Here is a 14,013-nt window from a genome sequence, read left to right as displayed (position 1 = left end):
GGGTCATTCAGGGCGCCAAAGGGATCATGACCCAATGGTTGAGAACTGCTGCCCTAGATAGTTTTGCTTCAGCTTGCTGTTATGTGCCATATGAGAGTTTATGTATCTAGAGTAAAATCTATGACCCACAAATGAGAGGAGATGCAATATTTGACTTTATGGCTTTAAAAAACGTTCCCTTTTAAGAACTCTGAGTTTTTATCGATCCTCTGTTGATGGACATGTAGGTTGGGATTATATATCTTCACTGTTGAAAACACTGTTGCAATTAAGTGATGGGGAAGCAAGTGTCTCTATGATACACAGAGCTGAGTTATATATTTTTTTAGTTTGCTAAAGGCCTATATTGGATTTCCATAGTGGTTGGACCGTTTTTTTTTACATTCCTTAGGGCTAGCTTGATAATGGTCCACTTTTGTTCACATTATCAAGTATTTGTTATTTTGTTTGCTTGTTTTTATTCATGACCACCCTTGTGACTGGAGTGAGTTGGGAATCTCGAATATTTTTTTTTCAATCTGCGCTTCTCTGGCGCTTTAGCGATGTGGGAATAGCACAATTGACAGCTTTGTCTTATAAAGGTGAGACTCTCAGACTTGAGACCTTCACAATGTAATAGGTAATAGGTTTGTGTTACAGTGAGGCAGCAAGAGTCTGCGGTGATTTGTTACAGGAGGGCTGTAGGACACTCATACCCCTCCAAAGTTGTATGGGACCCACTTATCTGTAACCACAAGCACCAGGGAGTCACTTGGAGCTGACCATAGGTACGGAGATGAGCTGGAAAAACTGTAACACCTGTAGATCCCACTGGGAGTGGCAGCCACTGTGGAGATGGGGAAATCAGCCCGGACCATCTCTCAGGATTCTTATAAGGCTCAGTATCAGCTCGGTACCACCTCTCAGGCTTCTATGAGACTCGGTATCCCCTTCTTTGTATAGAACAAATTGATCAAAACCATTTCGGGTCCGGCACTTCAGGGTCACGTCCCCACCGGGAGGAACCACTGAACTTGGATGAGCTGAGAGGGAGGGGCTGTTTATCGTAAACACCTGGAAAGAAAGAAAACCGTGTTAAAGACAGGAACCACACTGGGGAGATGGATCCATAGGTCATCTCCTGGGCTTACTTAAGACTCTTAGAAACACAACCATCTAACTCAGGGCCTACAGCCTCCTTAGCAGCCACCAAGGCTCAAGAAACAGAGAGGAAAAGGGGAGCAGAAAAAAATAATAATAAAAGCATGGAGGAAGGTTTACAAAATGCCGTCTTCAGAGCATGACACTGCTCTGCAAACATGATCTCACAGCAGATAGGTTTACCTATACAAGATCAAGCCAGTTTAATATTGGAGAGGAGAGTTGTTAGCAAAAGACAGTGTTAAGGAAGGAAATTCTTTTCCAGAGATAGTCCCATTCCGTTGCACAGACGGGCAGCTCTGAGCAGACTTAGTTTTATTGTAAGAGGAAAATATGAGTTGGGAAGGGATGCGTTAGGGAGAAATGGCGCAGAGTTGGAGGTTGGAGACAGGCAGTGGATAGGATTATATTTCGTTGTTTGCAAGCATGAAATTCTCCAAGAAAAAAAAATTTTGGGAATCGCATGAAAATGTTATTTGCCTTTCGATTAGTGACTGCCCTGGAGACATCACCCTATATTTAGTAAGCAAGACCACTGTCCCATTCCAACTCTAGCACCAGGGAATCCAGGCAGCCCGGCCAAGACCAACAACACTCTATCCTCCCCCCCCCCGCCGCCAAGCTACCTGTGGCGATTAACTCCAGCTGGTCGCTGCAGGAGACCAGTGGCTCCCCATCTGATAGGAACAGCGGCAGCGCCCAGCATACTTGTTTTCATGGTCGGGATGAAGAGGAAATCTGATCTCATACTCCTCGGATTGAGTTTCTCCAGGCGATATAGATCCACCGGCCGGAGGCCCCTGGCACCGAAGAGTGACTGGCTGCTCCAAGGGCACCAGGGAACTGGGCTGAGCCCTGAGTGAAGGCTTAGGGAATGGGCCTTGGGAGGGAATCACAGCCCCTAGGTTAGCTCCAATGAAAACCGGTCCCTTTGGGAGTCCTGACACGTCCTCCGATTTCTCCCTAGCTGAACCCTCAGGAGGCTTGGGGATACTAGAGAGATGTACTCACCACTCCGAGCTAGGATCACTTGCAGTACACACAGCCCCGGGGAAAGAACCAGAGGCTAGAGACTCCCTTGAGCGACCACCTACACACACACTTAGTTTGCGTAACAATTATATTACATTTGTGTTGGTTTTAATTATCTTCATTTGCATTGATTTATGCAACCCAGGCCGACCTCAGAGTTGCTCCGGAACGGAGTTGACCTGGAATTTACAATTCCACCGCCTCCACCTGGTGAGTGTTGGGATTGCACGCATACACACATCACCACACCTGGTTTTATGTGATACTGGGGACAGAACCCAGGGCTTCACCGATGCTAGGCAAGTCACTCAACTGACCTACATACCCAGACCATAATTGTTTTACTTATTTCAGGAGACACTGCTGCACATCATTCAAATGGAAAAGGCCAACTCTCAAAACCAAATAAATCCAAGCCCGGAGAGGGATGGTGAGTGTGAAGTCCCAACAGGGAGCTACTAGTTTGTGATAGCTACTAGAGGAGAGAGTTCATTTCTTTAAGGGTGTTCCCCTGCTGTGACTTGGCCATCATCCAGTGGAAGATCACACCCAAGAATATAGGGGCAGCGCAAATTACTTGACAGGTTTAAAATTTAAACACACACACACACACACACACACACAAAGTTGTGAAAAAAGTGAAAAGTAGTGGATTATGGGGAACTGGATGTGACCTAAATATATCACACAAAATTCTCAAATAACTCATTTTTTTTTTTTTTTTTTTTTGAAAGCTGAGGAAATACTGCATGGTGTCATGTGAAATGTCCAAAAAAAGGCAAAGCCATAGTTTCAGGATGCAGAAAACAGGCCAGTGCTCATGTGGGATGATAGGGAATACCACCATGGGGAGGTGGGCCTGCTTAATTGATGGGGGATGTCCCTCTGTGTGCTATGAATATACGTTTCTCTTATTGGTTGATGAGCAAAGTTGTGTAGGCCAATAGACAGGCAGGATTTAGCCAGGCAGCAAATCCAAACAGGACATAGAAAGGTAGTAGTAGGTGAGTCAGGGAGAGCCAGACATCACCAATAAGTCAAGACCAAGTGGAGACGCATAGATTAATAGAAATGGGTTAATAATCCAAAGAGAGCTAGCCAGTAAGAAGCCTGAGCCATCGACCAAACAGTTTATAATTAATGTAAGTCTCTTCGAGTTTCCTTGGGACTAAACAACTGCAGGATGGGGCAGGACAGAAATTTCCGCCTACACTTAATACGTGTCTAATTTCTTTGGGGGTGGAAAGAATGTCATGGAAGACGAAAGAAATTCTGCCTGTACCATATCGTCAAGGAACTAAACGTCGCTAATGATTTTTAATGGATGACTTAGAATGCAAGGCATATACAATCTTAGCAAGAAAAAAAATTGCATCTCTTCCCTCGTATGTGACCTTAAGTCAGTAATATATGTTGATGTGTAAACATACATATACATATATATATACATATATATAAACATATGTGTGGCCTTGTTGGAGTAGGTGTGGCCTTGTTGGAGGAAGTGCATCGCTGTAGTGGGCTGTGGGATCTCAGATGCTCAAACCACAACCAGTTTGGTATTCTCTCTCCACTGCCTGAGGATCCAGTGTAGAACTCGTAGCTCCTTCTCCAGCACCATGTCTGCCTGCACACCACTATGCTTCCAGCCGTGACGATAATGGGTTAAACCTCTGAAGTGTGGGCTGCCCCAATTAAATGTTTTCATTTATAGGGCTTTCCATGGTTATGGTGTCGCTTCACAACAATGAAACCCTAACCTAAGACAAGAGCATAAAAATAGATTTGATAGTGAAAGTATAAAATATACTGTGAAGTTCCACAGCTTCTGCTCTGAATGTCTACTTATAAAAAGCTGCAACCCCCCAAACACACACACACAGAGAGAGAGAGAGAGAGAGAGAGAGAGAGAGAGAGAGAGAAATTAACCATTGAGTTGAATAGTCTTTGGGTCTTTAAGTATTTCAGTGGGGGGTGTAACTTTTTATAAAAAAATTTTAAATGGTTTGTTTTTTATTAGAATAATTCTTTTCATACAGGATATTTTTATCATGTTTGCCCTCCCCCAGCTCCTCCAAAATACTCCTCACCTCCCTATCTACTCAACTTCATGTTCTTTCTTTTCTTCCAAAAAAAAGTCAAAACAAACAAACAAAAAGCAATTAGACAAAAATAATGCCAAAACAAAAATTAAAAAAGTTTATTTGGTGTTGGCCAACCACTCAAGAGCATTGACCTGTCCTGGAGTATGGAGTGTGTATGGAGTGTGATATACCCAGTAACACTCCACTGGAGAAAAACTGGATTTCCCTTTGTCGGTGTGTTTCAATTGTAAATAGCCTTTTGGCTAGGGGTGGGACTCTGTGCGGCTTAAATCTGTCAAGTCTTGTTTGTCTGCCACATCCTCTGTGTGGGCTTGTTCGTTGTTAATAACAACATATCTTATGGTTGAGAGGAAGGCTTTTATTGTAGATGTGAAGCCCAAGCCATATGGAAGCATCCGGAGCAGGAGTGGTAAGTAGTAGACCAAATGAACTGGGCCATGGGCAAAGTGGGGGTAAAAGAGGTGGACCAAGAGAGAGGGCATGGAAGAGGGGGAGTCAAGAGAACACCAAGAGAGCGGGGATGAAACAGAGGATTATAGAGGGATGCGAAGCTGCAGAGGGGGAGCAATAAGCTGAAGAGGAGGGTAGATGGCAGGGTGAGAAGAGCCAAGAGGCCTTGGCGAACTCTGTAACAGGTATTTTAGTGCTGAGAGATGACTACACATAATATTTTATTCTGGAAACTTTTTAATGTTCTCGCCATTTTAAAAATTAGAATATATGCGGTCCTCTTGTGAGAATCCTAACAGTGAGATCAGGGGTGCTCTCTCTCTCTCTCTCTGACTCTGTAGCCTGTTTTGGGGACCTTTTTCCCCTACCAGATTGCTTATCCAGCCTTAATAGGAGAGAGGGAGGTGCCCACTCTCACTGTGAACTTGATATACCATGGCTGGCTGATATCCATGGCCATCCACCCACATCTGAAGAGGAACAGGGAGGAGGAGTGGGTGGGGGAGGGGGGGAACTGGGGGAGGAAGAGGGAGGGAAACTGGGTTGGGTGCAAAAAACAAAAAATAAACAAAAAATGAAATGCATGTTAATTAGCTTGAGCTAGTTGTTCCATGCGCAGGCAATTATCAAAGCATCGTTTCTCTCCACTATAAGTATATTTACCTTTTATGACAGTGAGAAAAAACCCATACATGTCCCTCCTCCCACCACAAAAAAGGAAGAAGATAAGCATTTTTAAAGTGTGGAGATTCTAGATAAACTAAATCGGAGTAAGATTGTGGCATGAGTGGGAAGGAAAAGGACCCACCGTGGGGTAGAGAACAGCCCAGAAACAGAGCCGCGTGAATGATATTTAAATTTTGTAACACATAAAAATTATTTTTACAAACAGAACAAACAATCCAATTACTCTTCCATGCTGGAAAAATAGCTGTAGAGATAGCGGCAAAACTCCCTGGTTTCTATTTGAATCCCTGCTACGCGCTAAGGTACTTAACCCTCCAGGTTTTCATTAATTTACCTATAGCGGCTAATACGGTCCCTGCCTCATTCAGCTATGGGGGCAGTAAATGAGTTATAAATGTTTTAAAACAAAGAGGGGAGGAGCCACAGACTAATTAATGTCTAACCTATAATAAGTGTTACATGCGTGTGCTAAAGAGTGAGTGGCAGGTTGCTTGTATTCAGAGGATGCCTCTTATCCCCAGTAGTGAACAGTCCCCTGCCTGCTCTTCCTCTTTAGGCCATGGAATTCTTCTGATAAAATAAGGAAACAACGGCGAGAGTACCAGCCTAGTGAAGAGGGGACAAGAGGAACACCTGCTCCGCTGAGATCATTTGGCAAAGATTCTCATGTGCTCTGCCATCAAAGTACATACAGGCAGACTAGGTTTGAGAACTCATCCAAATGCTATCAAACCCACCTGGGAAATGGGCGAGATGAAGAGGGAAAGGGGAAAGAGAAAGAAGGGAGGAGAAGGAGGGAGACGCAAAGGAAGAAAGAAGACAAGGTGTTGCAAATGTTTAAAAGGCAAGATGAAGAAAGATATGTAGAGGAGGGAGGAAAGGAGGGCCAGTGAGTGATTCCATAAGTCAGAATGCTTGCCACAAAAATTGACTCCCTTGGTTTGGTTCCCAAGACTAACATGTGCAAGAAATAAGATGCCCTCTGATCTCCATGGTGTAGAGTCACGTGTGTCTATGTACACACACACACACACACACACCTGAACAAACATAAGTAAATGATTAGTGTTTTAAGTGGAGAGAGAGAAGGAGAGGAAAGAAAGCCGCCCCTGGTGTTCCTGGTATAGAGGGCGGAGTGTGGCCAACCCCAGAACACCTGTTCAAGTCCGCCCTGGCCAAGCAAAGCAAACCAAAAACAATGAAACCAATTGTATCATCTCTTCTCTGTTTCTCTTCCAACAAATGGAACCTCACAGACTCCCATTCTTGTCTGACTGACAAGACATTTTTCGATCCTTTGCACGCAGAGACTGTTTCAAAGTACTTCCCAGGTCAACCCTTAGGACTCACCAAGACAAAAAGAGGTGTAGGGCTGGAGACATGGCCCAATAGCCCGGTCCTGAGTTGTGTGGCCACAGGGAAGCTAGATGCCTGGAACAAAGGCACAGGATGTGATGAGGGTGGAAGAATCCCCTCCTCCAGACTCTACAAGCCCCAGCTTTCCTAAATGGGAACCAAGACAGGGACATCTCCCCAGTGGGATGACTTGCACACAAGCTCCTGAACTCATCACTTATCTCCTTCACCAGCTGTAGGTCGGCCATCTGTCCGAGCGCAGGAACACGACCTATGTCCTAGACTCCCACAAAATTCTTTGCAGTCACAGGGGAAATGTTGGTTCAGACTTCATGTCTGACTTCATACGTCAGGTTCAAATGACAATCCAATTCCCCAAACTCCAAAGGACTTGGGATATGTCCAGATAATTACCCCTTTGACCCAACTCAAGCTGGGCCAAGGATTCTGGTGCTAGATAGAAGCCAGCATTCCTCAGGAACTCCTGAGACAGTTCCAGTCTTCCAAAGGAGTCGTCGCCTTACCTGGCAGACGGGAGAGATGGCACTCCCATTGACATATACCTGTGCTTGCGCATCAAAGCCCATGCTGTCCTCCAGGCTCCTACAGCCCCTATTCACAAATACCTATTACACATCTCAAATCCCATACTAGCACCCTGGCCCTTTTCATCTTCACAGGCTTCCTTCTTCTATATAGTCAATTATTCTCTATATAACACCAAGGTCTGTCCCCTCTATCTATTGCTTTCACCACTAAATTTTGCCATTCCCACCTCCCTCTAGCCCTGGCCATGTCCAGTCTGTTTCTTTTTCTCCCTACCCTGGGCTCTTCAGATACCTCTGGTGTTCTCTTCTAGCTAACAGCTTGCACAAAATCTTCCCTCCTATTAGAGTGACCATTTAGGTGGCATCTTTATTGTGTCCTCCCCCAGACACATGTACCTACTGGGTCTTTATACCCTCCAAAACATGGAAAATACCTCTTCTGCTGGGGGAAGGGGGAGCGATTGCTCAGCAGTTAAAAGCACTTGCTGCTCTTCCAAAAGATGTCAGTTCAGTTCCCAACATCCACATTGGACTGCTCTCAATAACTGCCTGTAACTCCAGCTCCAGGGAATGTGATGCCCTCTTCTGTAGTCTGCTCTCACCTGCTACACTAATGTGTACAAACTCACATACACATATAATTATTTTTTCAATTTTCCAAGCCATAATTGATGAGCTTGGGCAGGCAATGGTTGCTGATGAGGAAAGCCATCTTTCTTCTGTGATTTGGCCCATGGTACATTGCCTATGTTTCAGTGGATGACAGTGGCAAAGGGTACTTGTTGTTCTTCTAGGGGACCCGAGTCACATCCAGACATCAATATTTGCAAAGCTAACAACCACCTATAACTGCAGTTTCATGAAATCTGACGCCCTCTGCTGCCCTCTGCAGGTACCTGCACACGCCACATAAAAACAAAATAAAATTAAATCTTGAGAAAAGGAGGAGGAGAAAAGTAGAGGCATGAAGCTGGAAGGACATGTGGTTGTTAATGGTTCTTCCTACAGCCTGGTCCTTACTTCTGCATCAGCCCCAAATGAACACACAGATGCTATATTAGTTATAAAACTGTTGTCCGATGACTAGAGCTCTATTGGCTAGGAGTAAGGTTTTTTCCTGCCGGCCTGGTCCCCCACTGCCGTGCCAGCCCAAAATAATGCACAGAGATGCTGTATTTGATACAACGCTATGGTCAGTTACTTGTTTCTGCGTCGGCTAGCTCTGTTCCTAATGATTAAATCTGCTTCTATTAATCTAAGTATTTCCACGTGGTCTCATCTTACCAGAGAGAGGGCCCGGACCTCTGTTCTCTCCAGACTCTCCATGCTGACTCCCCCCTACTCCTTCCTCGAATCCTCCTTGTCTCCTAGTCCCGCCTATCTTGCTTTCCTATTGGTCAACAGTGCTTTATTCATTAACCAGTAAGAGAAACATATTAACAGAATGACATCTCCCATAATCTCCTCTTTTCTGTCTAAATAAAAGGAAGGGTTTTAACTCTAGCATAGCAAAATATATCACACAACAGTTATCAAATAAGTAAATCAGTGTTAGCAATATTTATCCATTAACATTTAGCAAGATTTAAAGAAAATATTCCCATCATCTATTCTTCTTCGTGAGTCTAACATCCTATATGTAACTTATTCCTTAATCCTAACTAAGGAAAACTATAACCATAACTATCTGTCTTCAGCTCCTTCAAAGACCACAGAAAGATAATATATAAACCTAAAAATGACAGAAACAACTACTAGCCTGGTCAGTAACCTGAAGTTCTTCTGTAATGTTCCATTTTTAGCCTATAGGCCATAGTGTCTCAGCAGACTCTTCAGCAAAGCAGGAAAGTTTAAACTGCCTTCTTTATTGGCAGTTTGTCAGCCACTTTTCTCTGTGTCCTGCAGAATGTCTGACAGACTCTTCCATGAAGCAGGAACCCCTGTAGCAATATCCATCTTGAATCAGCAGTCACTTTTCTGTGGGTCCCAAAGTCCAGTTTATACATCATGGAAGTCAACAGTCCACACAAGAGCAGTATCTTGCCCAAATGACTAGTCTTGCCATATTGAAAGCAAACTCCATAACGTGTTTCTTTTAATGTCCATCTTCCCTGACGCAGATGGTATTGCCGGGAGCAGTTATGTCTCACTATCAAGAAAACCCTAAACCATTTTAAATGTCATATTCCTGTAGGTCTTTGAAAGGTTTGAAGAATGTCTATTTCTTATCTCAAATAATACAACTCGAAAACCTAACTAACTTAACCCTAAGTTTTGACTATTATAGGTAATTATCTATAAACTGTACTACATTATATATTATTTTTAATGAGCTATATAAACACAATACCTAAACAAGAGGAGAGATGTCACACATATCATAAATTGACCTTAGATTTGTATCAATAAAATGAAAAATCCATTCCAAAACAAATTATTCATATCTATACCATAATCCCCCCTTTTTACTTTAAAAAGATTAAGCTGTGGTCATTAACTATTTATAACTAACCCCATTTAAATGAAAACATTTATAAATAATATTTGGGACTTGACATCGCTCTTTCCAACCGTTTCCTGCTGATAGGGGCGCCATATGGGGATCCTAAGAAGAGGCAGATATCCTGGCTGTAGTCTGCAAGGGCTGCTATGCCCCAACTTGAATGTAGGATCACCTGGTACTCTGTTTCAGGGGGTCTGGCCTGATCAAACCATTAGTCTGGAAGGAATCCACAGCTTTTCATTTTCTATGGAAACAAAAATAGAAATCCTTTTCCCCAGTAACTTGTCCTTAGACTTAAATTTTGAAGTCAAAGCATTTTTAAAATATATAAATCCGATTGATCCAGCAGCATTTAACAGTTGTTATTTCTCCTGTAGTCAAATGATACAAAGACAATATAATACCACAGCATCCAGATTCTCTTCTGTGCTTCCATCTTTATGTAGCTTTTTTAATACTCTTGTTTCTTTTACTTTTTTTTATTTTTTCATTTTTTGAGACAGGGTTTCTCAGGTATCTTCACCTAACCTGAATTCACTCTGCATACCAGGTTTACTTTTTGCAATCACAGAGAGCTTGCTCTCTGTCTCCAAGGCGTTGAATTAAAGGCATGTGCCACCACACCTAGCTCCTCTCTGTCTTTTTTAAAACTATTTTATTTTTTCTCTCCAAAGCCTACATATATTTGAAAATACACTGTAAACCTTTAGAGGTTTTTCCTTAATGTGAATCTTGTCTTTACTGTAAATCTTATCTTTTTCTCTGGCCATGAGTCTTTTATCTGGTAAATAACAACATTGCTAAAATGAAAGTCATAGTTGTATTAGCCATGATCTATCCAAGATGGCGGCAGGTATTTTACCGCAGAACTGAGAGCTGTGCTCACTGCCTTGGTCTATGCTGCCATCCAGCAGCATGCTGCTGGCTTGGAGATGCGGTCACTGCCATTGCCAGCTCTCGCACACACCAATAAATTGTTAGCAGCACTTCTTGGGTGCCACGTGGGTTTTTTTTTTGTTTGTTTGTTTGGTTGGTTGGTTGGTTGGTTGGTTTTGCCACTTATGCTGAGTCAGGAAATCTCCTTTAAAGAGCCCTGCAAATCTTTGCTTGTCTCTCACAAAACAGAGTCCAACCCAGAAAATGCTGTTAGCAAGAAGCCTTGTTTGTCTTTGTTCTTTTGTTTCTAAAACTCTTTTAAGCTTTTGTTAAAGTTTAAGTGGAAGTTCTTACCAGCCATGTTGTAAATACCATATGTTAGGAGTAAGGCTGGGGCTGCCGGCCTGGACTCACCAAGGCACCAGCCCCAATTATCACACAGAGACTCTGTATTAGATATAATGCTGTTGGCCAGTTATTTGTTTCTCTGTCTTAAGTATTAACCCATTTCTATTAATCTAAGTATTTCCACGTGGTCTCATCTTGTCGTAGAGTGGGGCCAATGTCTGCTCCTCTCCAATCTCTACATGCTGAATCCTCCCTACTACTTCCTCAAATCTCTCCTAGTCCCGCCTATCTTGCTTTCCTATTACACAACAGTGCTCTATTCATTAACCAGTAAGAGAAACATATTTACAGAATGACATCTCCCATCATCGAGCTTCTTATTGGCTAGCTCTGTCTTAATTATAACCCATAACTACTAATCTATGTATTTCTGCATGGTCTTATCTTTTACCGAGAATGCCTGACTCTCATCCTCTCTTCCCGGGCTCACATGATGACTCCTTCTCTTGCCTACATCTCCCAGAATTCTCCTCATCTCCTGGGCTGGCCTATTGGCCAACAGTGTCCCATTCATCAACCAATAAGATTAACACATACAGAAGAACAACCCCATCATGTGGTAGGATTCTAGGAATGGGGATAGATATGACCGAACATGTTACATTCATGTAAAATTACTATGAAAATGTAATAAATGAAAAATAACAAATACTGGTAAGGTTGTGGAGAGAAATTGAAGCCTGTGTGGCTGCTGAGAGTATGTGACAGAGTGTGGTACCGCTCTGCCTTGTCATGTTCTTCACTTTGTCAACCCCGAGGCAGGTCCTGGACTCAAAGCCATAACACCTAACCACAGCACACTTTTTGGAGGTGACTTTGCCACTTACACATCAAAAATTAGCCTTCTAAATTCTATTTCTGTTTTTTGTTTGTTTGTTTGTTTTTGTTTTTGCATTGTGAAAACTGAACCAAGATTTTTCATGTAGTTAGGCAAGTGCTCTAATCATTGAGCCACAGCCTCATCTCTTACCGGTAGGTTCAAGGCAAGCTTGTTGATGTTGAGCCGCATCTGAAGTGGAAGATACTAAACAGGCACTCCACTCTACAACAAATCCACATCCCCAAGCCCTCACTGGTGAATTCTAGACCAGTGTACTACCTCTGAGCCACATCTACACCCATAGTGGGTCTAGGCAGGGGCTCTACCACTGAGCCATGCTTCCAGACCCTTGCTGAGGATTCTAGGCAGGTGCTCTACCACTGAGTCATACCTCCAGCCCCACACATTGTAATATAAACTGCACACTGGTGTAAAAGTCATTCATCCAACCAATGGATAGTTGGAGTTTATCATCTCCCTGTATATCAGAAGCAGAACATTTATCTGCTTCTACCACAGTATCCTCCACCATGTGTCCAAAACTAATCAGACAAATTATATCCAAACACCTTTACTGTAAGACTGTAAGCAACAATTGGTCATCACTCTATGTGCACCCTTAATGGACTTATGGGAGACTGTCTTTAGCATATGATCATATGAAAGTTGAAGGGAGACCATCTAGAGGAAGAGTGAGGACCAGTGAGAGGTGACTAGAGAAACTGCCAAAGGTAAAACTACCCAAAGTACACGATACATTTGTATGAAGATGTCACTGTGAAATCCTAATGTTGCAATGCAGGTTTTAAAGTTTAAAAACTAGCTATATTACATCTCCTCCTCCAAAGGCTCAGGAGCCATCACAGAACTGGAGGCAGAAAGATTGTAAGAGCCAGAGAGGTGGTGGATTCCCACAAAGATTGTTTGACTATATAAAGGGTACATGTCATATTTTTATGTGATCACCAGTGCAGCAGATCTGTTAAAACGTGAATAATACATTGTACCACCAAATGACTGTGATGTCAATAGTCTGTAGGAATGCCTCAGGTCTATTATAACTTATAGGGTTCCCATAGCATGTGTGACCCATGGTTGAATGAAATTGCACCCCAGTATGCAACACACAGCTTATGTACCCAGGAGGGAATGGGCTGTGATCTGAATCCCTTTAAGTATACCTCACTTGATGTCAAACTGCATTTCTAAGAACTGGCACACACTGGAGGTTTACTAGATGGTTTGGTAGATAAAAGTGTGTAACTAGAGTTTTTCTTTCCAGACTGGTCCTATAGCCATTTAGCTCCCAAAGAACACACAAAGATGCTATATTAATTATTAAACTGTTGGCCAGTGACTAGGGGTTTACTGGCTAGCCTCTCCAATTATTAACCTATTTCTATTAATCCATATATTTCTACATGGCCTTATCTTACCAGAGAATACCTGACATGTCCTATCCTCCCAGTCACTATAAGGTATCCCCCCTCCATGGTCTCTTTCTGCCTACTTTCCCAAGCATCCTCATCTCGTAGTCCTGCCTATCTTCTTCCTGCCTCTATTGGCCAAACTGTGTTTTATTCATCAGCCAATAAGAGAAACTTATATACAGAAGGGCTTCCCCCATCGTGTTGGAAAGTCTTGATGCACAGCCACAGGGACCTGCATCCCATCCCTAGCTCAATGGAAAACACACTCATCATGCAAACGCAAGGGACCTGGGTTTGATCTATAGAACCAATTTAAAGGTTGACAGAGAGAACCAACTACCTCAAGTTGCCTTTTGACCTAATGTGAGCCTTGGTACAAATATGTCCATATGCATTGTTGTTAATATTATTATTATTACTATTATTATTTGTTGTTGTTGCTTTTATTATTGCAATAAATAGGTAGACACACAAGTTTCATCTCACCCCCATGGAAGGCCTCATCCTCCCTGGAGACATAAAGGGGATAGGATGGGGTTGGTGGGGGAACTGAGGAGGACGGGAGGGTACAGAACTAAGATTGGCATGTAAAACAAGTCAGTTTAAATTTAAATTTAAAAATATTTTTAAAAAAGTTTCTTCTCTTCCAGAAGAATGA

At 42.8% G+C, this 14,013-nt stretch overlaps 1 pseudogene; it reads right to left on the bottom strand.

Moving 5' to 3' along the window:
- Window positions 1-689: 689 nt before the first annotated feature.
- On the bottom strand, window positions 690-7,357 carry LOC127215596 (platelet glycoprotein VI-like; annotated as a pseudogene).
- Window positions 7,358-14,013: the final 6,656 nt, after the last annotated feature.

This window comes from Phodopus roborovskii, unplaced genomic scaffold, assembly GCF_943737965.1.
Source record: "Phodopus roborovskii unplaced genomic scaffold, PHOROB, whole genome shotgun sequence".
Classification (NCBI taxonomy): Eukaryota; Metazoa; Chordata; class Mammalia; order Rodentia; family Cricetidae; genus Phodopus; species Phodopus roborovskii.
The sequence above is the reverse complement of the archived record's forward strand: the minus strand, read 5'-3'. Positions and strand labels throughout refer to the sequence as shown.